This window comes from Schistocerca cancellata, chromosome 1, assembly GCF_023864275.1.
Source record: "Schistocerca cancellata isolate TAMUIC-IGC-003103 chromosome 1, iqSchCanc2.1, whole genome shotgun sequence".
In the NCBI taxonomy this organism is placed as follows: domain Eukaryota; kingdom Metazoa; phylum Arthropoda; class Insecta; order Orthoptera; family Acrididae; genus Schistocerca; species Schistocerca cancellata.
The window spans coordinates 30,686,528-30,712,138 of NC_064626.1; positions in this window are offsets into that span (position 1 = coordinate 30,686,528).

A 25,611-nucleotide genomic window follows, 5' to 3' on the forward strand; every position below is an offset into this window, starting at 1 on the left:
CGCTCACAATGACGAATTAACACAGAAATTGCGTCGCTATGTCATACTATAGGTTCTATAACTTCTCCTTCTAAATCGAGAACGTTGATAAGGCAACGATAGGATCTTCTATTGGGAGGCAAGTATCTCTTTTCGGATGCACTATTCCTTCCTTATTGCATCCGTCGGTCCCACACAACGACGAATTAACACAGAAATTGCGTCGCTATGAAATACTATAGGTTCTATGCCTTCTCTTTCTAAATCGAGGAACGTTTCTATGGCAACGTCTGGATCTTCTATTGGGAGGTGTGTATCTCTTTTCAGATGCACTATTCCTTCTTTATTGCATCCGTCGAACCCCCACAATGTCGAATTAACACAGAAATTGCGTCGCTATGAAATACTATAGATTCTATGCCTTCTCTTTCTAAATCGAGAAACGTATCTATGGCAACGACAGGATTTTATATTCGGAGGCGAGTATCTCTTTTCGGATGCACTATTCCTTCTTCATTGCATCCGTCGATCCCTCACAATGACGAATTAACACAGAAATTACGTCACTATGAAATACTATAGGTTCTAGGCCTTCTCTTTCTAAATCGGCGAACAATTCTATGGCAACGACAGGATCTTATATTGGGAGGCGAGTATCTCTTTTCGGAGGCACTATTCCTTCTTTAATGCATCCGTCGATCCCTCACAATGACGTATTAACACATAAATTGCGTCGCTATAAAATACTATAAGTTGTATGCCTTCTCTTTCTAAATCAAGGAATGTTTCTATTACAACGACAGGATCTTCTATTGGGAGGCGAGTATCTCTTTTTCGGATGCACTATTTCTTCTTTATTGCATTCGTCGATCCCACACAATGACGAACTAACACATAAATTGCGTCGCTATGATATACTATAGGTTATATTCCTTCTCTTTCTAAATCAAGGAACGTTTCTATGGCAACGACAGGTTCTTCTATTGGGAGGCGAGTATCTCTTTTCGGTTCCACTATTCCTTTTTTATTGCATCCGTTGATTCCTCTTAACAACGAATTAACACAGAAATTGCGTCGCTATGAAATACTATAGGTTCTATGCCTTCTCTTTCTATATCGAGGAACGTTTCTATGGTAATGACCGGATCTTATATTGGGGGGCCAGTAACTCTTTTCGGATGCACTATTCCTTCTCTATTGCATCCGTCGATCCCTCACAATGACGAATTAATACAGAATTGCGTCGATATGAAACACTATAGATTCTATGCCCTCTTTTTCTAAATCGAGGAACGTTTCTATGACAACGACAGGATCTTATATTGCGAGGCGAGTATCTCTTTTCCGATGCACTATTCGTTCTTAATTGCATCCGTCGATCCCTCACAATGACGAATTAATACAGAATTGCGTCGCTATGAAACACTATAGGTTCTATGTCTTCTATTTCTAAATCGAGGAACGTTTCCATGACAACGACAGGATCTTATATTAGGAAACGAGTATCTCTTTTCGGATGCACTAATCCTTCTTTATTGCTTCCCTCCATCACTCACATTGACGAATTAACACAGAAATTGCGTCGCTATGAAATACTATAGGTTCTATGCCTTCTCTTTCTAAATCGAGGAACGTTTCTATGGCAACGAGCGGATCTTCTATTGGGAGGCGAGTATCTCCTTTCGGATGCACTATTCCTTCTTTGTTGCATCCGTCGATCCCTCACAATATGAAATTAACACGGAAATTGCGCTGCCATGAAATACTATAGGTTCTATGCCTTCTCTTTCTAAATCGAGGAACGTTTCTATGGCAACGACAGGATCTTCTATTGGGAGTCGAGTATTTCTTTTCGGATGCAATATTTCGTCTTTAGTGCATCCGTTGATCCCTCACGATGACGAATTAACACAGAAATTGCAACGATATGTAATACTATAGGTTCCATGCCTTCTGTTTCTAAATCGAAGAAAGTATCTATGGCAACGACAGGATCTTATATTGGGAGGCGAGTATCTCTTTTCGGACGCACTATTTCTTCATTATTGCATCCGTCGATACCTCAAAATGACGAATTAACACAGAAATTGCGTCGCTATGAAATACTATAGGTTCTATGTCTTGTCTTTCTAATTCGAGGGACGTTTGTTTGCCAACGGCAAGATCTTCTATTGGGAGGCGAGTATCTCATTTCGGATGCACTAATGCTTCTTCATTGCTTCCGTCGTTCCCTCACGATGACGAATTAACACAGAAATTGCGTCGCTATGAAATACTATAGGTTCTATGCATTCTCTTTCTAAATCGAGGAATGTTTGTATGGCAATGAGAGGATCTTCTATTGGGAGGCGAGTATCTCATTTCGGATGCACTATTCCTTCTTTATTGCATTCGTCGATCCCTTACAATGACGAATTAACACAGAAATTGCGTCGCAATGAAACGCGATAGGTTCTATGCCTTCTCTTTCTAAATCGAGGAACGTTTCTATGGCAACGACAGGTTCTTCCATTAAGAGGCGAGTATCTCTTTTCGGTTCCCCAATTCTTTGTTTATTGCATCCGTCAATTCCTCACAATAACGAATTAACACAGAAATTGCGTCACTATGAAATACTATAGGTTCTAAGCCTTCTCTTTCTAAATCGAGGAACGTTTCTATGGCAACGACCGGATCTAATATTGGGAGCGAGTATCTCTTTTCGGAGGCACTATTCCTCCTCTATTGCATCCATATATTCCTCACAATGACGATCTAATACAGAATTGCGACGCTATGAGACACTATAGGTCCTATGCCTTCTCTTTCTAAATCGAGGAACGTTTCTATGACAACGACGGGATCTTATATTGGGAGGCGAGTATTTCTTTTCGGATGCTCAATTCCTTCATTATTGCATCCCTCCATCACTCACATTGACGACTTATCACAGAAATAATGTCGCTATAAAAAACTATAGGTTCTATGCCTTCTCTTTCTATATCGAGGAACGTTTCTACGGCAACGAAAGGATCTTCTATTGGGAGGCGAGTATCTCTTTTTGGATGCACTATTCCTTCTTTATTGCATCCGTCGACCACTCACAATGACGAACTAACACAGAAATTGCGTCGCTATGAAATACTATAGGTTCTATGCCTTCTCTTTCTAAACCGAGGAACGTTTCAATGGCAACGAAGGATCTTATATTGGGAGGCGAGTATCTCTTTTCGGAGGCACTATCCCTTCTTTAATGCATCCGTCGATCTCTCACATTGACCAATTAACACAGAAATTAAGTGGCTATGAAATACTATAGGTTCTATGCCTTCTCTTTCTAAATCGAGGAACGTTTCTATGGCAACGACAGGATCTTCTATTGGGAGGCGAGTATCTTTTTTCGGTTTCACTATTCCTTCTTTGATACATCCGTCGATTCCTCACAATAACGAATTAACACAGAAATTGCGTCGCTATCAAACACTATAGGTTCTATGCCTTCTCTTTCTAAATCGAGGAACGTTTCTATGACAACGACAGGATCTTCTATTGGGAGGCGAGTATCTCTTTTCGGATGCACTATTCGTTCTTTATTGCTTCCCTCCATCACTCACATTGACGAATTATCATAGAAATAGTGTCGCTATGAAAAACTATAGGTTCTATGCCTTGTCTTTCTAAATCGAGGAACGTTTCAATGGGAACGACAGGATCTTCTATTGGGAGGCGAGTATCTCTTTTTGGATGCACATTTCCATCTTTATTGCATCCGTCGATTCCTTGCTATGACGAATTAACACAGAAATTGCGTCGCTATGAAATACTATAGGTTCTATGCCTTCTGTTTCTAAATCGAGGAAAGTATCTATGGCAACGACAGGATCTTATATTGGGAGGCGAGTATCTCTTTTCGGATGCACTATTCTTTCTTCATTGCCTCCGTCGATCCATCACAATGACGAATTAACACAGAAATTGCGTCGCTATGAAATACTATAGGTTCTATGCCTTCTCTTTCTAAATCGAGGAATGTTTGTATGGCAACGACAGGATCTTCTATTGGTAGGCGAGTATCTCTTTTCGGATGCACTATTCCTTCTTTATTTCATTCGTCGATCCCTCCTAATGACCAATTAACACAGAAATTGCTTCGCTATGATATACTGTAGTTTCAATGCCTTCTCTTACTAAATCGAGGAACATTTCTATGGCAACGACAGGATCTTATATTGGAGGGTGAGTTTCTCTTTTCGGATGCTCTATTCCTTCTTTATTGCATCGGTCCATCCCTTATAATGACGAATTAACACAGAAATTGCGTAGCAATGAAACACGATAGGTTCTATGCCTTCTGTTTCTAAATCGAGGAACGTTTCTATGGCAACGACAGGTTCTTCCATAGGGAGGCGAGTATCTCTTTTCGGTTTCTCTATTCCTTCTTTATTGCATCTGTCGATTCCTCACAATAACGAATTAAGACACAAATTGCGTCGCTATGAAATACTATAGGTTCTATGCCTTCTCTTTCTATATCGAGGAACGTTTCTACGGCAACGAAAGGATCTTCTATTGGGAGGCGATTAACTCCTTTCGGATGCACTATTCCTTCTTTGTTGCTTCCGTCGATCCCTCACAATATGGAATTAACACAGAAATTGCGTCGCTATGAAATGCTAGAGTTTCTATGCCTACTCTTTCTAAATCGAAGAACGTTTCAATGGCAACGACAGTATCTTCTATTGGGAGGCGAATATCTCATTTCGGATGCACCATTCCTTCTTTATTGCATCCGTCGTTCCCTCACAATGACGAATTAACACAGATATTGCGTCGCCATGAAATACTATGGATTCTATGTCTTCTCTTTCTAAATCGAAGGACGTTTCATTGCCAACGACAGGATCTCCTATTGGGAGGCGATTACCTCTTTTCGGATGCACTATTCCTTCTTCATTGCATCCGTCGATACCTCACTTGACGAATTAACACAGAAATTGCGTCGCTATGAAATAGTATCGGTTCTATGCCTTCTCTTTCTAAATCGAGGAACGATTCTATGGCAACGACTGGATCTTATATTGGGGGCGAGTATTACTTTTCGGATGCCCTATTCCTTCTTGATTGCATCCGTCGATCCTTCACAATATGGAATTAACACAGAAATTGCGTCGCTATGATATACTATAGGTTCTATGCCTTCTCTTTCTAAATCGAGGTACGTTTCTATGGCAACGACAGGATCTTCTACTGGGAGGCGTGTATCTCCTTTCGGATGCGTTATTCCTTCTTAATCGCATCCGTCGATCCCTCACAATGACTAATTAACACAGAAATTGCGTCCCTGTGAAATACTATGGGTTATAGCCTTCTCTTTCTAAATCGAGGAACGTTTCTATGGCAACGACAGGATCTTCTATGGGAGGTGAGTATCTCTTTTTGGATGCACAATTCCTTCTTTATAGCATCCGTCGATCCCTTACTATGACGAATTAACACAGAAATTGCGCCGCTACGAGATACTATGGAATCTATGCTTTCTCTTTCTAAATCGGGGAACGTTTCTATGGCAACGACAGGATCTTCTATTGGGACGCGACTATCTCTTTTAGGATGTACTATTCCTACTTTATTGCATCCGTCGATCCCATACAATGACGAATTAACACAGAAATTGCGTCGCTATGAAATACTGTAAGTTCTTTGCCTTCTCTTTCTAAATCGAGGAACGTTTCTATGGCAACGACAGGATCTTCTATTGGGTTTCGAGTATTTCTTTTCGGATGCACTATTCCTTCTTTATTGCATCCGTCGATCCCTCACAATGACGTATTACCACAGAAATTGCGTCGCTATGAAATACTATAGGTTCTATGCCTTCTCTTTCAAAATCGAGGAATGTTGCTATGGCAAGGACAGGATCTTATATTAGGAGGCGAGTATCTCTTTTCGGATGCACTATTCCTTCTTTATTGCATCCGTTGATCCCTCACAATGACGAATTAACACAAAAGCTGCTTTGCTATTAAATACTATAGGTTCTATGCCTTCTCTTTCTAAATCGAGGGACGATTCTATGGCAACGACAGCATCTTCTATTGCGAGGCGAGTATCTCTTTTCGGATGCACTATTCCTTCTTTATGGCACCCGTCGATCCCTCACAACGATGAATTAACACAGAAATATCGTCGCTATGAAATACTATAGGTTCTATGCATTCTTTTTCTAAATCGAGGAACGTTTCTATGGCAACGACAGGATCTTCTATTGGGAGGCGAGTATCTCTTTTCAGATGCACTATTCCTTCTTTATTGCATCCGTTGATCCCTCACAATGATGAATTAACACAGAAATTGCGTCGCTATGAAATACCATAGGTTCTATGCCTTCTCTTTCTAAATCGAGGAACGTTTCAATGGCAACGACAGGATCTTATATTGTGAGGCGAGTATCTCTTTTCGGATGCACTATTCCTTATTAATTGCATTCGTCGATCCCTCACAATGACGAATTAACACAGAAAATGCTTTGCTAATAAATACTATAGGTTCTATGACTTGTCTTTCTAAATCGAGGAACGTTTCTATTGCAACGACAGGATCTTCTATTCGGGGGCGAGTATCTCTTTTCGGATGCACTATTTCTTAATTATTGCATCCGTCGATCCCTCACAATGACGAATTAACACAGAAATTGCGTCACTATGAAACAGTATAGGTTCTATGCCTTCTCTTTCTAAATCGAGGAACGTTTCTATGGCAACGACTGGATCTTATATTGGGGGCGAGTATTACTTTTCGGATGCCCAATTCCTTAATGATTCCATCCGTCGATCCCTCACAATGACGAATTAATACAGAAGTGCGTCGCTATGACACACTATAGGTTCTATGCCTTCTCTTTCTAAATGGAGGAACGTTACTATGACAACGAAAGGATCTTATATTGGGAGGCGAGTATCTCTTTTCGGATGCACTATTCCTTCTTTATTGCTTCCCTCCATCACTCACATTGACCAATTATCACAGAAATAGTGTCGGTATGAAATACTATAGGTTCTAAGCCTTCTTATTCTCAATCGAGGATCGTATCTATGGCAACAACAGGATCTTATATTGGGAGACGAGTTCTCTTTTCGGATGCACTTTTCCTTAATTTATTGCATCCGTCGATCACTCACAATGACGAATTAACACAGAAATTGCGTCGCTATGAAACACTATAGGTTCCATGCCTTCTCGTTCTAAATCGAGGAACGTTTCTATGGCAACGACACAATCTTCTATTGGGAGGCCAGTATCTCTTTTCGGATGCACTATTCCTTCTTTATTGCAACCGTCGATCCTTCACAATGACTAATTAACACAGAATTTGCGTCGCTATGATATACTGTAGGTTCTATGCCTTCTCTTTCTAAATCGAGTAACGTTTCTATGGCAACGACAGGATCTTATATTGGGAGGCGAGTATCTCTTTTCGGATGCACTATTCCTTCTTTATTGCATCCGTCGATCCCTCACAATGACAAATTAACACAGAAATTGCGTCGCTATGAAGTAGTATAGGTTCTATGCCTTCTCTTTCTAAATCGAGGAACGTTTCTATGGCAACGACACGATCTTCTACTGGGAGACGAGTATCTCTTTTCGGATGCAGTATTCCTTCTTTAATGCATCCGTCGATCCCCCACAATGATGAATTAACACAGAAATTGCGTCGCTATGAAATACTATAGGTTCTATGCCTTCTCTTTCTAAATCGAGGAACTTTCTATGGCAACAAAATGTATCTTGTATTGGGAGGCGAGTATCTCTTTTCGGATGAACTATTCCTTCTTTACTGCATCCGTCGATCCCTCACAATGACGAATTAACACAGAAATTGCGTCGCTATGAAATACTATAGGTTTTATGCCTTCTCTTTCTAAATCGAGGAACGTTTCTATGGCAACAACATGATCTCCTATTGGGAGGCGAGTATCTCTTTTCGGATGCCATATTCCTTCTCTATTGCATCTGTCGATCCCTCACTATGACGAATTAAGACAGGATTTGCGTCGCTGTGAAATACTATAGGTTCTATGCCTTCTCTTTCTAATTCGAGGAACGCTTCTATAGCAACGACAAGATCTTCTATTGGGACTCGAGTATCTCCTTTTAGATGCATTATTCCTTCTTTATTGCATCCGTCGATCCCTCACAACGACAGAAATTGCGTCGCTATGTAATACTATAAGTCCTATGATTTCTCTTTCCAAATCGAAAAACGTTTCTATGGCGACGACAAGATCTTCTACAGGGAATCGAGTATCTCTTTTCGGATGCACTATTCTTTCTTTATTGCATCCGTCGATCCCTCACAATGACGAAGTAACACAGAAATTGCGTCGCTATGAAATACTATAGCTTCTCTGCCTTCTCTCTCTAAATCGAGGAAAGTTTCTATGGCAACGACAGGATCTTATATTGGGAGGCGAGTTCTCTTTTCGGATGCACTATTCCTTCTTTATCGCATCCGTCGATCCTTCACAATGACGAAACAACACAGAAATTGCGTCGCCATGAAATAGTATTGGTTCTATGCCTTCTCTTTCTAAATCGAGGAACATTTTTATGGCAACGACAGGATCTCATATTGGGAGTCGAATATATCTTTTCGGATGAACTATTCCTTCTTTATTGCATCCTTCGATAGTTCACAATGACGAATTAACACAGAAATTGCGTCGCTATGAAATACATTAGGTTCTATGCCTTCTCTTTCTAATTCGAGGAACGTTTCTATGGCAACGACATTATCTTGTATTGGGACTCTAGTATCTCCTTTTAGATGTATTATTCCTTCTTTATTGCATCCGTCGATCCCTCACAACGACGAATTAACACAGAAAGTGCGTCGCTATGAAATACTATAGGTCCTATGATTTCTCTTTCTAAATCAAAATACGTTTCTATGGCGACGAGAGGATCTTATAGTGGGAGGGGAGTATCTCTTTTCGGATGCACTATTCCTCCATTATTGCATCCGTCGATTCCTCACAATGACGAATTAACACTGAAATTGCGTCGCTATGAAATACTATAGGTTCTATGCCTTCTCTTTCTAAGTCGAGGAACGTTTCTATGGCAACGACAGGATCTTCTATTGGGAGGCGAGTATCTGTTTTCGAATGCACTATTCCTTCTTTATTGCATCCGTCGATCCCTCACGATGGCGAATTAACACTGAAATTGCGTGGCTATGAAGTACTATAGGTGTTATGCCTTCTCTTTGTAAATCGAGGAACGTTTCTATGGCATCGGAAGGATCTCTTATTGGGAGCCGAGTATCTTTTTTCGGATGCACTATTTCTTCTTTATTGCATCCGTCGATCCCTCACAATGACGAATTAACACAGAAATGGCATCCCTATAAAATACTATGGGTTGTATGGCTTCTCTTTCTAAATCGAGGAACGTTTCTATGGCAACGAGTGGACCTTATTTTGGGAGGCAAGTATCTCATTTCGGATGCACTATTCTTTCTTTATTGCATCCGTCGATCCCTCACAATGACGAATTAACACAGATATTGCGTCGCTAGGTTCTATGCCTTCTCTTTCTAAATCGAGGAAAGTTTCTATGGCAACCACAGGATCTTCTATTGGGAGGCGAGTATCTTTTCTCGGATGCACTATTCCTTCTTTAATGCATCCGTCGATCCCTCACAATGACCAATTAACACAGAAATTAAGTCGCTATGAAATACTATAGGTTCTATGCCTTCTCTTTCTAAATCGAGGAACGTTTCTATGTCAACGACAGGATCTTCTATTGGGAGGCGAGTAACTCTTTTCTGATGCACTGTTCCTTCTTTATTGCACCCGTCGATCACTCACAATGACGATTTAACACAGAAATAGGATCGCTATGAAATACTATAGGTTCTATGCCTTCTCTTTCTAAATCGAGGATCTTCTATTGGGAGGGGAGTATCTCTTTTCGGATGCACTATTCCTTCTTTATTGCATCCGTCGATCCCTCACAATGACGAATTAACACAGAAATGGCATCCCTATAAAATACTATGGGTTGTATGGCTTCTCTTTCTAAATCGAGGAACGTTTCTATGGCAACGAGAGGACCTTATTTTGGGAGGCGAGTATCTCATTTCGGATGCACTATTCCTTCTTTATTGCATCCGTCGATCCCTCACAATGACGAATTAACACAGATATTGTGTCGCTAGGTTCTATGCCTTCTCTTTCTAAATCGAGAAAAGTTTCTATGGCAACCACAGGATCTTCTGTTGGGAGGCGAGTATCTTTTCTCGGATGCACTATTCCTTCTTTATTGCATCCGTCGATCCCTCACAATGACGAATTAACACAGAAATTGCGTCGCTATGAAATACTATGGGTTGTATGGCTTCTCTTTATAAATCGAGGAACTTTTCTATGGCATCGACAGGATCTTCTATTGGGAGGCGCGTATCTCTTTTCGGATGCACCATTCCTGCTTTATTGCATCCGTCGATCCCACACAATGACGAATTAACACATAAATTGCGTCGCTATGAAATACTATAGGTTCTATGCCCTCTTTCTAAATCGAGTAACGTATCTATGGCAACGACAGGATCTTCTATTGGGAGGCGAGTATCTCTTTTTGGATGCAGTATTCCTTCTTTATTGCATCCGTCGATCCCTCACAATGACGAATTAACACAGAAATTGCGTCGCTATGATATACTATAGGCCCTATGCCCTCTCTTTCTCAATCGAGGCACTCTTCTATGGCAACGACAGGATCTTCTATTGGGAGGCGAGTATTTCTTTTCGGATGCACTATTCCTTCTTTCTTGCATCTGTCGATCCATGACATTGACGAATTGTCACAGACATTGCGTTGCTGGGAGATACTATAGGTGCTATGACTTCCCTTTCTAAATCGAAGAAGGTTTCTATGGCAACGACAGGATCTTCTATTGGGAGGCGAGTATCTCTTTTCGGATGCACTATTCCTTCTTTATTGCATCCGTCGATCCCTCACAATGACGAATTAATACAGAAATTACGTCGCTATGATATACTATAGGTTCAATGCCCTCTCTTTCTAAATAGAGGAAAGTTTCTATGGCAACAACATGATCTTCTATTGGTAGGCTAGTATCTGTTTTCGGATGCACTATTCCTTCTTTATTGCATCCGTCGATCCCTCACAATGAAGAATTAACACAGAAATTGCGTCGCTATGATATACTATAGGCCCTATGCCCTTTCTTTCTAAATCGAGGCACGCTTCTATGGCAACGACTGGATCTGCTGTTGGGAGGCGAGTATTTCTTTTCGCATGCACTATTCCTTCTTTATTGCATCTGTCGATCCCTGACAATGACGAATTGTCACAGATATTGCGCTGCTGGTAGATACTATAGGTGCTATGGCTTCCCTTTCTAAATCGAGGAAGGTTTCTATGGCAACGACAGGATCTTCTATTGGGAGGCGAGTATCTCTTTTCGGATGCACTATTCCTTCTTTATTGCATCCGTCGATCCCTCACAATGACTAATTAACACAGAAATTGCGTCGCTATGATATAGTATAGGATCTATGCCATCACTTTCTACATCGAGGAACGTTTCTATGGCAACGAAAGGATCTTCTAATGGGAGGGGACTATATCCTTTCGGATGCACTATTCCTTCTTTATTAAATCTGTCGACCTCTCACAATGACGAATTAACACAGAAATGGCAACCCTATGAAATACTATGGGTTGTATGGCTTCTCTTTCTAAATCGAGGAACGTTCCTATGGCAACGAGAGGACTTTATTTTGGGAGACAAATATCTCGTTTCGGATGCACTATTCTTACTTTATTGCATCCGTCGATCCCTCACAATGACGAATTATCCCAGATATTGCGTCGCTATGAAACACTATAGGTTCTATGCCATCTCTTTCTAAATCGAGGAACGTTTCTATGGCAACGAAAGGATCTTGTATTGGGAGGCGAGTATCTCTTTTCGGATGCAAAATTCCTTCTTTATTGCATCCGTCGATCCCTCACAATGACGAATTAACACAGATATTGCGTCGCTAGGAGATACTATAGGTTCAATGCCTTCTCTTTCTAAATCGAGGTAAGTTTCTATGGTAACGACAGGATCTTCTATTGGAAGGCGAGTATCTTTTTTCGGATGCACTATTCCTTCTTTATTGCATCCGTCGATCCCCCACAATGACGAATTAACACAGAAATTGCGTCGCTATGATATACCATAGGTTCTATGCCTTCTCTTTCTAAATTGAGGAACGTTTCTATGGCATCGTCAGGATCTCTTATTGGGAGGCGAGTATGTCTTATCGGATGCACTATTCCTGCTTTATTGCATCCGTCGATCCCACACAATGACGAATTAACACAGAAATTGCGCCGCTATGAAATACTATAGTTTCTATGCCCTCTTTCTAAATCGAGGAACGTTTCTATGGCAACGACAGGATCTTGTATTGGGTGCGAGTATCTCTTTTCGGATGCACAATTCCTTCTATATTTCATCCGTCGATCCCTCACAATGAAGAATTAACACAGAAATTGCGTCACTATGAAACACTATAGGTTCTATGCTATCTCTTTCTAAATCGAGGAACGTTTCTATGGCAACGAAAGGATCTTCTATTGGGAGACAAGTATCTCTTTTCGGATGCACTATTCCTTCTTTATTGCATCCGTCGATCCCTGACAATGACGATTTGTCACAGATATTGCGATGCTGGGAGATACTATACGTGCTATGCCTTCCCTTTCTAAATCGAGGAAGGTTTCTATGGCAACCACAGGATCTTCTATTGGGAGGCGAGTATCTCTTTTCGGATGCACTATTCCTTCTTTATTGCATCCGTCGATCCCTCACAATGACGAATTAACACAGAAATTGCGCCGCTATGATATACTATAGGTTCTATGCCCTCTCTTTCTAAATAGAGGAACGTTTCCATGGCAACAACATGATCTTCTATTGGTAGGCGAGTATCTGTTTTCGGATGCACTATTCCTTCTTTATTGCATCCGTCGATCCCTCACAATGAAGAATTAACACACAGATTGCGTCGCTATGAAACACTATAGGTTCTATGCCATCTCTTTATAAATCGAGGAACGTTTCTATGGCAACGAAAGGATCTTCTATCGGGAGGCGAGTATCTCTTTTCGGATGCACTATTCCTTCTTCATTGCATCCGTCGATCCCTCTTAATGACGAATTAATACAGAAATTTCGTCGCTGTGAAACACTATAGGATCTATGCCATCTCTTTCTAATTCGAGGAACGTTTCTATGGCAACGAAAGGATCCTCTATTGGGAATCATGTATCTCGTTTCGGATGCACTATTCCTTCTTTATTGCATCCGTCGATCCCTCGCAATGACGAATTAACACAGAAATTGCGTCGCTATGATAAACTATAGGTTCTATGCCCTCTCTTTCTAAATAGAGGAACGTTTCTATTGCAACAACATGATCTTCTATTGGTAGGCGAGTATCTGTTTTCGGATGCACTATTCCTTCTTTATTGCATCCGTCGATGCCTCACAATGAAGAATTAACACAGAAATTGCGTCGCTATGAAACACTATAAGTTCTATGCCATCTCTATATAAATCGAGGAACGTTTCTATGGCAACGAAGGGATCTTCTATTGGGAGGCGAGTATCTCTTTTCGGATGCACTATTCCTTCTATATTGCATCCGTCGATCCCTCACAATGACGAATTAACACAGAAATTGCGTCGCTCTGATATACTATAGGCCCTATGCCCTGTCTTTCTAAATCGGGGAACGCTTCTATGGCAACGACCGGATCTTCTATTGGGAGGCGAGTATTTCTTTTCGGATGCACTATTCCTTCTTTATTGCATCTGTCGATCCCTTACAATGACGAATTGTCACAGATATTGCGTTGCTGGTAGATACTATGGGTGCTATGGCTTCCCTTTCTAAATCGAGGAAGGTTTCTATGGCAACGACAGGATCTTCTATTGGGAGGCCAGTATCTCTTTTCGGATGCACTATTCCTTCTTTATTGCATTCGTCGATCCCTCACAATGACTAATTAACACAGAAATTGCGTCGCTATGATATACTAAAGGTTCTATGCCATCACTTTCTACATCGAGGAACGTTTCTAGGGCAACGAAAGGATCTTCTAATGGGAGGGGACTATATACTTTTGGGATGCACTATTCCTTCTTTATTGAATCCGTCGATCTCTCACAATGACGAATTAACACAGAAATGGCATCCCTATAAAATACAATGGGTTGTATGGCTTCTCTTTCTAAATCGAGGAACGTTTCTATGGCAACGAGAGGACCTTATTTTGGGAGGCGAGATTCTCGTTTCGGATGCACTATTCCTACTTTATTGCATCCGTCGATCCCTCACAATGACGAATTATCCCAGAAATTGCGTCGCTATGAAATACTATAGGTTCTATGCCATCTCATTCTAAATCGAGGAACGTTTCCGTGGCATTGTCAGGATGTCTTATTGGGAGGCGAGTATCTCTTATCGGATGCACTATTTCTTCTTTATTGCATCCGTCGATCCCTCACAATGACGAATTAACACAGAAATTGCGTCGCTATGAAATACTATGGGTTGTATGGCTTCTCTTTCTAAATCGAGGAACTTTTCAATGGCATCGACAGGATCTTCTATTGGGAGGCGCGTATCTCATTTCGGATGCACTATTCCTGCTTTATTGCATCCGTCGATCCCACACAATGACGAATTAACACAGAAATTGCGTCGCTATGAAATACTATAGGTTCTATGCCCTCTTTCTAAATCGAGGAACGTTTCTATGGCAACGACAGGATCTTCTATTGGGTGCGAGTATCTCTTTTCGGATGCACTATTCCTTCTTTATTTCATCCGTCGATCCCTCGCAATGAAGAATTAACACAGAAATTGCGTCACTATGAAACACTATAGGTTCTATTCTATCTCTTTCTAAATCGAGGCACGCTTCTATATCAACGACAGGATCTTCTATTGGGAGGCGAGTATTTCTTTTCGGATGTACTATTCCTTCTTTATTGCATCTGTCGATCCCTGACAATGACGAATTGTCACAGATATTGCGTTGCTGGGAGATACTATAGGTGCTATGCCTTCCCTTTCTAAATCGAGGAAGGTTTATACGGCAACGTCAGGATCTTCATTTGGGAGGCGTGTATCTTTTTTACGGATGCACTATTCCTTCTGTATTGCATCCGTCGCTTCCCTCACAATGACGAATTAACACAGAAATTGCGTCGCTCTGAAATACTGTAGGTTCTATGCCATCTCTTTCTAAATCGAGAAACGTTTGTATGGCAACGAATGGATCTCTTATTGGGAATCATGTATCTGGTTTCGGATGCACTATTCCTTCTTTATTGCATCCGTCGATCCCTCACAATGACGAATTATCACAGAAATTGCGTCGCTGTGAAACACTATAGGTTCTATGCCATCTCTTTCTAATTCGAAGAACGTTTCTATGGCAACGAAAGGATCTTCTATTGGGAGGCGAGTATCTCCTTTCGGATGCATTATTCCTTCTTTATTGCATCCGTCGATCCCTCTTAATGACGAATTAATACAGAAAATTCGTCGCTGTGATACACTATAGGTTCTATGCCATCTCTTTCTAATTCGAAGAACGTTTCTATGGCAACGAAAGGATCTCTTATTGGGAATCATGTATCTCGTTTCGGATGCACTATTCCTTCTTTATTGCATCCGTCTATCCCTCACAATGACGAATTAACACAGAAATTGCGTCGCTATGATATACTATGGGTTCTATGCCCTCGCTTTCTAAATAGAGAATCGTTTCTGTGGCAACAACATGATCCTCTATTGGTAGGCGAGTATCTGTTTTCGGATGCACTATTCCTTCTTTATTGCATCCGTCGATGCCTCACAATGAAGAATTAACACAGAAATTGCGTCGCTATGAAACACTATAGGTTCTATGCCATCTCTTTATAAATCGAGGAACGTTTCTATGGCAACGAAAGGATCTTCTATCGGGAGGCGAGTATATCTTTTCGGATGCACTATTCCTTCTTTCTTTGCATCTGTCGATCCCTCACAATGACGAATTAACACAGAAATTGTGTCGCTATGAAATACTATAGGTACCATGCCTTCTCTGTCTAAATCGAGGAACGTTTCTATGGCCACGACAGGATCTTCTATTGGGCGGCGAGTATCTCTTTTCGGATGCAGTATTCATTCATTATTGCATCCGTCGATCCCTCACAACGACGAATTAACACTGAAACTGCATCGCTATGAAACACTATAGGTTCTATGCCATTACTTTCTAGATCGAGGAACATTTATATGGCAACGAAAGGATCTTGTATTGGGAGGGGACTATCTCTTTTCGGATGCACTATTCCTTCTTTATTGCATGCGTCGATCCCTCACAATGACGAATTATCACAGAAATTGCGTCGCTGTGTAATACTATGGGTTGTATGGCTTCTCTTTCTAAATCGAGGAACGTTTCTATGGCAACGACAGGACCTTATTTTGGGAGGCGAGAATCTCTTTTCGGTTGCACTATTCCTACTCCATTGCATCCGTCGATCCCTCACAATGACGAATTAACACAGAAATTGCGTCGCTATGAAACACCATAGGTTCTATGCCATCTCTTTCTAATTCGAGGAACGTTTCAATGGCAACGAAAGGATCCAATATTGGGAGGCGTGTATCTAGTTTCGGATGCACTATGCCTTCATTATTGCATCCGTCGATCCCTCACAATGACGAATTAACACAGAAATAGCGGTGCTATGATATACTATAGGTTCTATGCCTTCTCTTTCTGAATCGAGGAACGTTTCTATGGCAACGACAGGATCTTCTATTGGGAGGCGAGTATCTATTTTCGGATGCACTATTCCTTCTTTATTGCATCCGTCGATCCCTCACAATGACGAATTAACAAGGAAATTGCGTCGCTATGAAATACTATGGGTTGAATGGCTTCTCTTTCTAAATCGGGGAACTTTTCTATGGCATCGACTGGATCTTCTATTGGGAGGCGCGTATCTCTTTTCGGATGCACTATTCCTTCTTTATTGCATCTGTCGATCCCTTACAATGACGAATTGTCACAGATATTGCGTTGCTGGTAGATACTATGGGTGCTATGGCTTCCCTTTCTAAATCGAGGAAGGTTTCTATGGCAACGACAGGATCTTCTATTGGGAGGCCAGTATCTCTTTTCGGATGCACTATTCCTTCTTTATTGCATCCGTCGATCCCTCACAATGACTAATTAACACAGAAATTGCGTCGCTATGATATACTATAGGTTCTATGCCATCACTTTCTACATCGAGGAACGTTTCTAGGGCAACGAAAGGATCTTCTAATGGGAGGGGACTATATCCTTTCGGATGCACTATTCCTTCTTTATTGAATCCGTCGATCTCTCACAATGACGAATTAACACAGAAATGGCATCCCTATAAAATACAATGGGTTGTATGGCTTCTCTTTCTAAATCGAGGGACGTTTCTATGGCAACGAGAGGACCTTATTTTGGGAGGCGAGTATCTCGTTTCGGATGCACTATTCCTACTTTATTGCATCCGTCGATCCCTCACAATGACGAATTATCCCAGAAATTGCGTCGCTATGAAATACTATAGGTTCTATGCCATCTCATTCTAAATCGAGGAACGTTCCCGTGGCATCGTCAGGATGTCTTATTGGGAGGCGAGTATCTCTTATCGGATGCACTATTTCTTCTTTATTGCATCCGTCGATCCCTCACAATGACGAATTAACACAGAAATTGCGTCGCTATGAAATACTATGGGTTGTATGGCTTCTCTTTCTAAATCGAGGAACTTTTCAATGGCATCGACAGGATCTTCTATTGAGAGGCGCGTATCTCATTTCGGATGCACTATTCCTGCTTTATTGCATCCGTCGATCCCACACAATGACGAATTAACACAGAAATTGCGTCGCTATGAAATACTATAGGTTCTATGCCCTCTTTCTAAATCGAGGCACGCTTCTATATCAACGACAGGATCTTCTATTGGGAGGCGAGTATTTCTTTTCGGATGTACTATTCCTTCTTTATTGCATCTGTCGATCCCTGACAATGACGAATTGTCACAGATATTGCGTTGCTGGGAGATACTATGGGTGCTATGCCTTCCCTTTCTAAATCGAGGAAGGTTTCTATGGCAACGACAGGATCTTCTATTGGGAGGCGTGTATCTTTTTTTCGGATGCACTATTCCTTCTGTATTGCATCCGTCGCTTCCCTCACAATGACGAATTAACACAGAAATTGCGTCGCTCTGAAATACTGTAGGTTCTATGCCATCTCTTTCTAAATCGAGAAACGTTTGTATGGCAACGAATGGATCTCTTATTGGGAATCATGTATCTCGTTTCGGATGCACTATTCCTTCTTTATTGCATCCGTCGATCCCTCACAATGACGAATTATCACAGAAATTGCGTCGCTGTGAAACACTATAGGTTCTATGCCATCTCTTTCTAATTCGAAGAACGTTTCTATGGCAACGAAAGGATCTACTATTGGGAGGCGAGTATCTCCTTTCGGATGCATTATTCCTTCTTTATTGCATCCGTCGATCCCTCCTAATGACGAATTAATACAGAAAATTCGTCGCTGTGATACACTATAGGTTCTATGCCATCTCTTTCTAATTCGAAGAACGTTTCTATGGCAACGAAAGGATCTCTTATTGAGAATCATGTATCTCGTTTCGGATGCACTATTCCTTCTTTATTGCATCCGTCTATCCCTCACAATGACGAATTAACACAGAAATTGCGTCGCTATGATATACTATGGGTTCTATGCCCTCGCTTTCTAAATAGAGAAACGTTTCTGTGGCAACAACATGATCCTCTATTGGTAGGCGAGTATCTGTTTTCGGATGCACTATTCCTTCTTTATTGCATCCGTCGATGCCTCACAATGAAGAATTAACACAGAAATTGCGTCGCTATGAAATACTATAGGTTCTATGCCATCTCTTTCTAATTCGAGGAACGTTTCTATGGCAACGAAAGGATCTAATATTGGGAGGCGTGTATCTAGTTTCGGATGCACTATTCCTTCATTATTGCATCCGTCGATCCCTCACAACGACGAATTAACACTGAAATTGCATCGCTATGAAACACTATAGGTTCTATGCCATTACTTTCTAGATCGAGGAACATTTTTATGGCAACGAAAGGATCTTGTATTGGGAGGGGACTATCTCTTTTCGGATGCACTATTCCTTCTTTATTGCATGCGTCGATCCCTCACAATGACGAATTAACACAGAAATTGCGTCGCCGTGTAATACTATGGGTTGTATGGCTTCTCTTTCTAAATCGAGGAACGTTTCTATGGCAACGACAGGACCTTATTTTGGGAGGCGAGAATCTCTTTTCGGTTGCACTATTCCTACTTCATTGCATCCGTCGATCCCTCACAATGACGAATTAACACAGAAATTGCGTCGCTATGAAACACTATAGGTTCTATGCCATCTCTTTCTAATTCGAGGAACGTTTCTATGGCAACGAAAGGATCTAATATTGGGAGGCGTGTATCTAGTTTCGGATGCACTATTCCTTCATTATTGCATCCGTCGATCCCTCACAATGACGAATTAACACAGAAATAGCGGTGCTATGATATACTATAGGTTCTATGCCTTCTCTTTCTGAATCGAGGAACGTTTCTATGGCAACGACAGGATCTTCTATTGGGAGGCGAGTATCTATTTTCGGATGCACTATTCCTTCTTTATTGCATCCGTCGATCCCTCACAATGACGAATTAACAAGGAAATTGCGTCGCTATGAAATACTATGGGTTGAATGGCTTCTCTTTCTAAATCGGGGAACTTTTCTATGGCATCGACTGGATCTTCTATTGAGAGGCTCATATCTCTTTTCGGATGCACTATTCCTTCTTTATTGCATCCGTCGATCCCTCACAATGAAGAATTAACACAGAAATTGCGTCACTATTAAACACTATAGGATCTATGCCATCTCTTTCTAAATCGAGGAACGTTTCTATGGCAACGAAAGGATCATCAATTGGGAGGCGAGTATCTCTTTACGGATGCACTATTCCTTCTTTATTGCATCCGTCGATCCCTCACAATGACGAATTAACACAGAAATTGCGTCGCTATGATATACTATAGGCTGTATGCCCTCTCTTTCTAAATCGAGGAACGCTTCTATGGCAACGACAGGATCTTCTATTGGGAGGCGAGTATTTCTTTTCGGATACACTATTCCTTCTTTATTGCATCCGTCGATCTTTGACAATGACGAATTGTCACAGATATTGCGTTGCTGGGAGATACTATAGGAGATATGCCTTCCCTTTCTAAATCGAGGAAGGTTTCTATGGCAACGACAGGATCTTCTATTGAGAGGCGAGTATCGCTTTTCGGATGCACTATTCCTTCTTTATTGCATCCGTCGATCCCTCACAATAACGAATTATCACAGAAATTGCGTCGCTATGATATACTATAGGTCCTATGCCCTCTCTTTCTAAATAGAGGAACGTTTCTATGCCAACAACATGTTCTTCTACCGGTAGGCGTGTATCTGTTTTCGGATGCACTATTCCTTCTTTATTGCATCCGTCGATCCCTCACAATGAAGAATTAACACAGAAATTGCGTCGCTATGAAACACTATGGGTTCTATGCCATCTCTTTATAAATCGAGGAACGTTGCCATGGCAACGAAAGGATCTTCTATCGGGAGGCGAGTATCCCTTTTCGGATGCACTATTCCTTCTTTCTTTGCATCTGTCGATTACTCACAATGACGAATTAAAACAGAAATTGCGTCGCTATGAAATACTATAGGTACCATGCCTTCTCTTTCTAAATCGAGGAACGTTTCTATGGCCACGACAGGATCTTCTATTGGGCGGCGAGTATCTCTTTTCGTATGCAGTATTCCTTCATTACTGCATCCGTCGATCCCTCACAATGACGAATTAACACTGAAATTGCGTCGCTATGGAACACTATAGGTTCTATGCCATTACTTTCTAGATCGAGGAACGTTTCTATGGCAACGAAAGGATCTTCTATTTGGAGGGAACTATCTCTTTTCGAATGAACTATTCCTTCTTTATTGCATGCGTCGATCCCTCGCAATGAAGAATTAACACAGAAATTGCGTCGCTGTGTAATACTATGTGTTGTATGGCTTCTCTTTCTAAATCGAGGAACGTTTCTATGGCAACGACAGGACATTATTTTGGGAGGCGAGAATCTCTTTTCGGATGCACTATTCCTACTTTATTGCATCCGTCGATCCCCCACAATGACGAATTATCACAGAAATTGCGTCGCTATGAAATACTATAGGTTCTATGCCCTCTCTTTTTAAATCGAGGAACGTTTCTATGGCAACGACAGGATCTTCTATTTGGAGGCGAGTATCTCTTTTCGAATGCACTATTCCCTCTTTATTGCATCCGTCGATCCCTCACAATGACAAATTACCACAGAAATTGTGTCGCTATGAAATACTATAGATTCCATGCCTTGTCTTTTTAAATCGAGTAACGTTTCTATGGCAACGACAGGATCTTCCATTGGGAGGCGAGTATCTCTTTTCGAATGCACTATTCCTTCTTTATTGCATCCGTCGATCCCTCACAATGACGAATTAACACAGAAATTGCGTCGCTATGATATACTATAGGCTGTATGAACTCTCTTTCTAAATCGAGGAACGCTTCTATGGCAACGACAGGATCTTCTATTGGGAGGCGAGTATTTCTTTTCGGATGCACTATTCCTTCTTTATTGCATCCGTTGATCTTTGACAATGACGAATTGTCACAGATATTGCGTTGCTGGGAGATACTTTAGGGGATATGTTTTCCCTTTCTAAATCGAGGAAGGTTTCTATGGCAACGACAGGATCTTGTATTGGGAGGCGACTATCGCTTTTCGGATGCACTATTCCTTCTTTATTGCATCTGTCGATCCCTCACAATGACGAATTAACACAGAAATTGCGCCGCTATTATATACTATGGGTTGTATGGCTTCTCTTTCTAAATCGAGGAACGTTTCAAATGCAACGACAGTATCTTATATTGGGAGGCGAGTATCTCTTTTCGGATGCACTATTCCTTCTTTGTTGCATTAGTAGATCCCTCAGAATGATGAATTAACGCAGAAATTGCGTCGCTATCAAACACTATAAGTTCTATGCCATCTTTTTCTAAACCGAGGAACGCTTCTATGGCAACGAATGGATCTTCTATTGGGAGGCGAGTATCTCTTTTCGGATACACTATGCCTTCTTTATTGCATCCGTCGATCCCTCTCAATGACGTATTAACACAGAAATTGCGTCGCTATGAAACACTATAGGTTCTATGCCATCTCTTTCTAAATCGAGGAACGTTTCTATGGCAACGAAAGGATCTTCTATTGGGAGGCGCGTATCTATTTTCGGATGCACTATTCCTTCTTTATTGCATCCGTTGATCCCTCACAATGACGAAATAACACAGAAACTGCGTCGTTATTATAAACTATGGGTTGTATGCCTTCTCTTTCTAAACCGAGGAACGTTTCTATGGCAACGAAAGGATCTTCTATTGGGTGGGGACTATCTCTTTTCGGAGGCACTATTCCTTCTTTATTGCATGCGTCGATCCCTCACAAAGACGAATTAACACAGAAATTGCGTCGCTGTGTAATACTATAGGTTCCATGCCTTCTCTCTCTAAATCGAGGAAAGTTTCTATGGCAATGACGGTATCTTCTATTGGGAGGCGAGTATCTTTTTTCGGATGCACTATTCCTTCTTTATTGCATCCGTCGATCCTCACAATGACGAATTAACACAGAAATAGCGGTGCTAGGATATACTATAGGTTCTATGCCTTCTCTTTCTAAATCGAGGAACGTTTCTATGGCAACGACAGGATCTTCTATTGGGATTCGAGTATCTATTTTCGGATGCACTATTCCTTCTTTATTGCATCCGTCGATCCCTCACAATGACGAATTAACACAGATATTGCGTCGCTAGGAGATACTATAGGTTCTATGCCTTCTCTTTCTAAATAGAGGAAAGTTTCTATGGCAACGAAAGGATCTTCTATTGGGAGGCGAGTATCATTTTTCGGATGCACTATTCCTTCTTTATTATATCCGTCAATCCCTCACAATGACGAATTAACACAGAAATTGCGTCGCTATTGAATACTATGGGTTGTATGGCTTCTCTTTCTAAATCGGGGACTTTTCTATGGCATCGACTGGATCTTCTATTGGGAGGCGCGTATCTCTTTTCGGATGCACTACTCCTGCTTTACTGCATCCGTCGATCCTTCACAATGACGAATTAAGACAGAAATTGCGTCGCTTTAAAATACTATATGTTCTATGCCCTCTCTTTTTAAATCGAGGAACGTTTCTATGGCAACGACATGATCTTCTATTGGGAGCCGAGTATCTCTTTTCGAATGCACTATTCCTTCTTTATTGCATCCGTCGAACCCTCACAATGACAAATTACCACAGAAATTGCGTCGCTATGAAATACTATAGATTATATGCCTTCTCTTTTTAAATCGAGTAACGTTTCTATGGCAACGACAGGATCTTCTATTGGGAGACGAGTATCTCTTTTCGGATGCACTATTCCTTCTTCATTGCGTCCGTTGATCCCTCACAATCACGAATTAACAAATAAATTGCGTCGCTGTGAAACACTCTAGGTTCTATGCCATCTCTTTCTAGAACGAGGAACGTTTCTATGGCAACGAAAGGATCTTCTATTGGGAGGCGAGTATCTCTTTTCGGATGCACTATTCCTTCTTTATTGCATCCGTTGATCCCTCACAATGACGAAATAACACAGAAACTGCGTCGTTATTATAAACTATGGGTTGTATGCCTTCTCTTTCTAAACCGAGGAACGTTTCTATGGCAACGAAAGGATCTTCTATTGGGTGGGGACTATCTCTTTTCGGAGGCACTATTCCTTCTTTATTGCATGCGTCGATCCCTCACAAAGACGAATTAACACAGAAATTGCGTCGCTGTGTAATACTATGGGTTGCATGGCTTCTCTTTCTAAATCGAGGAACGTTTCTATGGCAGCGACAGGACCTTATTTTGGGAGGCGAGAATCTCTTTTCGGATGCACTATTCCTACTTCATTGCATCCGTCGATCCCTCACAATGACGAATTAACACAGAAATTGCGTCGCTATGAACACTATAGGTTCTATGCCATCTCTTTCTAAATCGAGAAACGTTTCTATGGCAACGATAGGATCTCCTATTGGGAGGCGAGTATCTCCTTTCGGATGCACTATTCCTTCTTTATTGCATCCGTCGATCCCTCTTAATGACGAATTAATACAGATTTTTCGTCGCTGTGAAACACTATAGGTTCTATGCCATCTCTTTCTAATTCGAGGAACGTTTCTATGGCAACGAAAGGATCTCCCATTGGGAGGCGTGTATCTCGTTTCGGATGCACTATTCCTTCATTATTGCATCCGTCGATCCCTCACAATGACGAATTAACACAGAAATAGCGGTGCTATGATATACTATAGGTTCTATGCCTTCTCTTTCTAAATCGAGGAAAGTTTCTATGGCAACGACAGGATCTTCTATTGGGAGGCGAGTATCTCTTTTCGGATGCACTATTCCTTCTTTATTGCATCCGTCGATCCCTCACAATGACGTATTAACACAGAAAATGCGTCGCTATGAAACACTATAGGCTCTATGCCATCTCTTTCTAAATCGAGGAACGTTTCTATGGCAACGAAAGGATCTTCTATTGGGAGGCGCGTATCTATTTTCGGATGCACTATTCCTTCTTTATTGCATCTGTCGATCCCTCACAATGCCGAATTAACACAGAAATAGCGTCGCTATGTTATACCTTAGGTTCTATGCCTTCTCTTTCTAAATCGAGGAAGGTTTCTATGGTAACGACAGAATCTTCTATTTGGAGGCGAGTATCTCTTTTCAGATGCACTATTCCTTCTTTATTGCATCCGTCGATCCCTCATAATGACGAATTAACACATATATTGCGTCGCTATGAAATACTATAGGTTCCATGCCTTCGCTCTCTAAATCGAGGAAAGTTTCTATGGCAATGACGGGATCTTCTATTGGGAGGCGAGTATCTTTTTTCGGATGCACTATTCCTTCTTTATTGCATCCGTCGATCCCTCATAATGACGAATTAACACAGATATTGCGTCGCTATGAAATACTATAGGTTCCATGCCTTCGCTCTCTAAATCGAGGAAAGTTTCTATGGCAATGACGGGATCTTCTATTGCAAGGCGCGTATCTCTTTTCGGATGCACTATTCCTGCTTTATTGTATCTGTCGATCCCACACAATGACGAATTAACACAGAAATTGCGTCGCTATGAAATACTATGGGTTCTATGCCCTCTTCCTAAATCGAGGAACGTTTCTATGGCAACGACAGGATCTTCTATTGGGTGCGAGTATCTCTTTTCGGATGCACTATTCCTTCTTTATTTCATCCGTCGATCCCTCACAATGAAGAATTA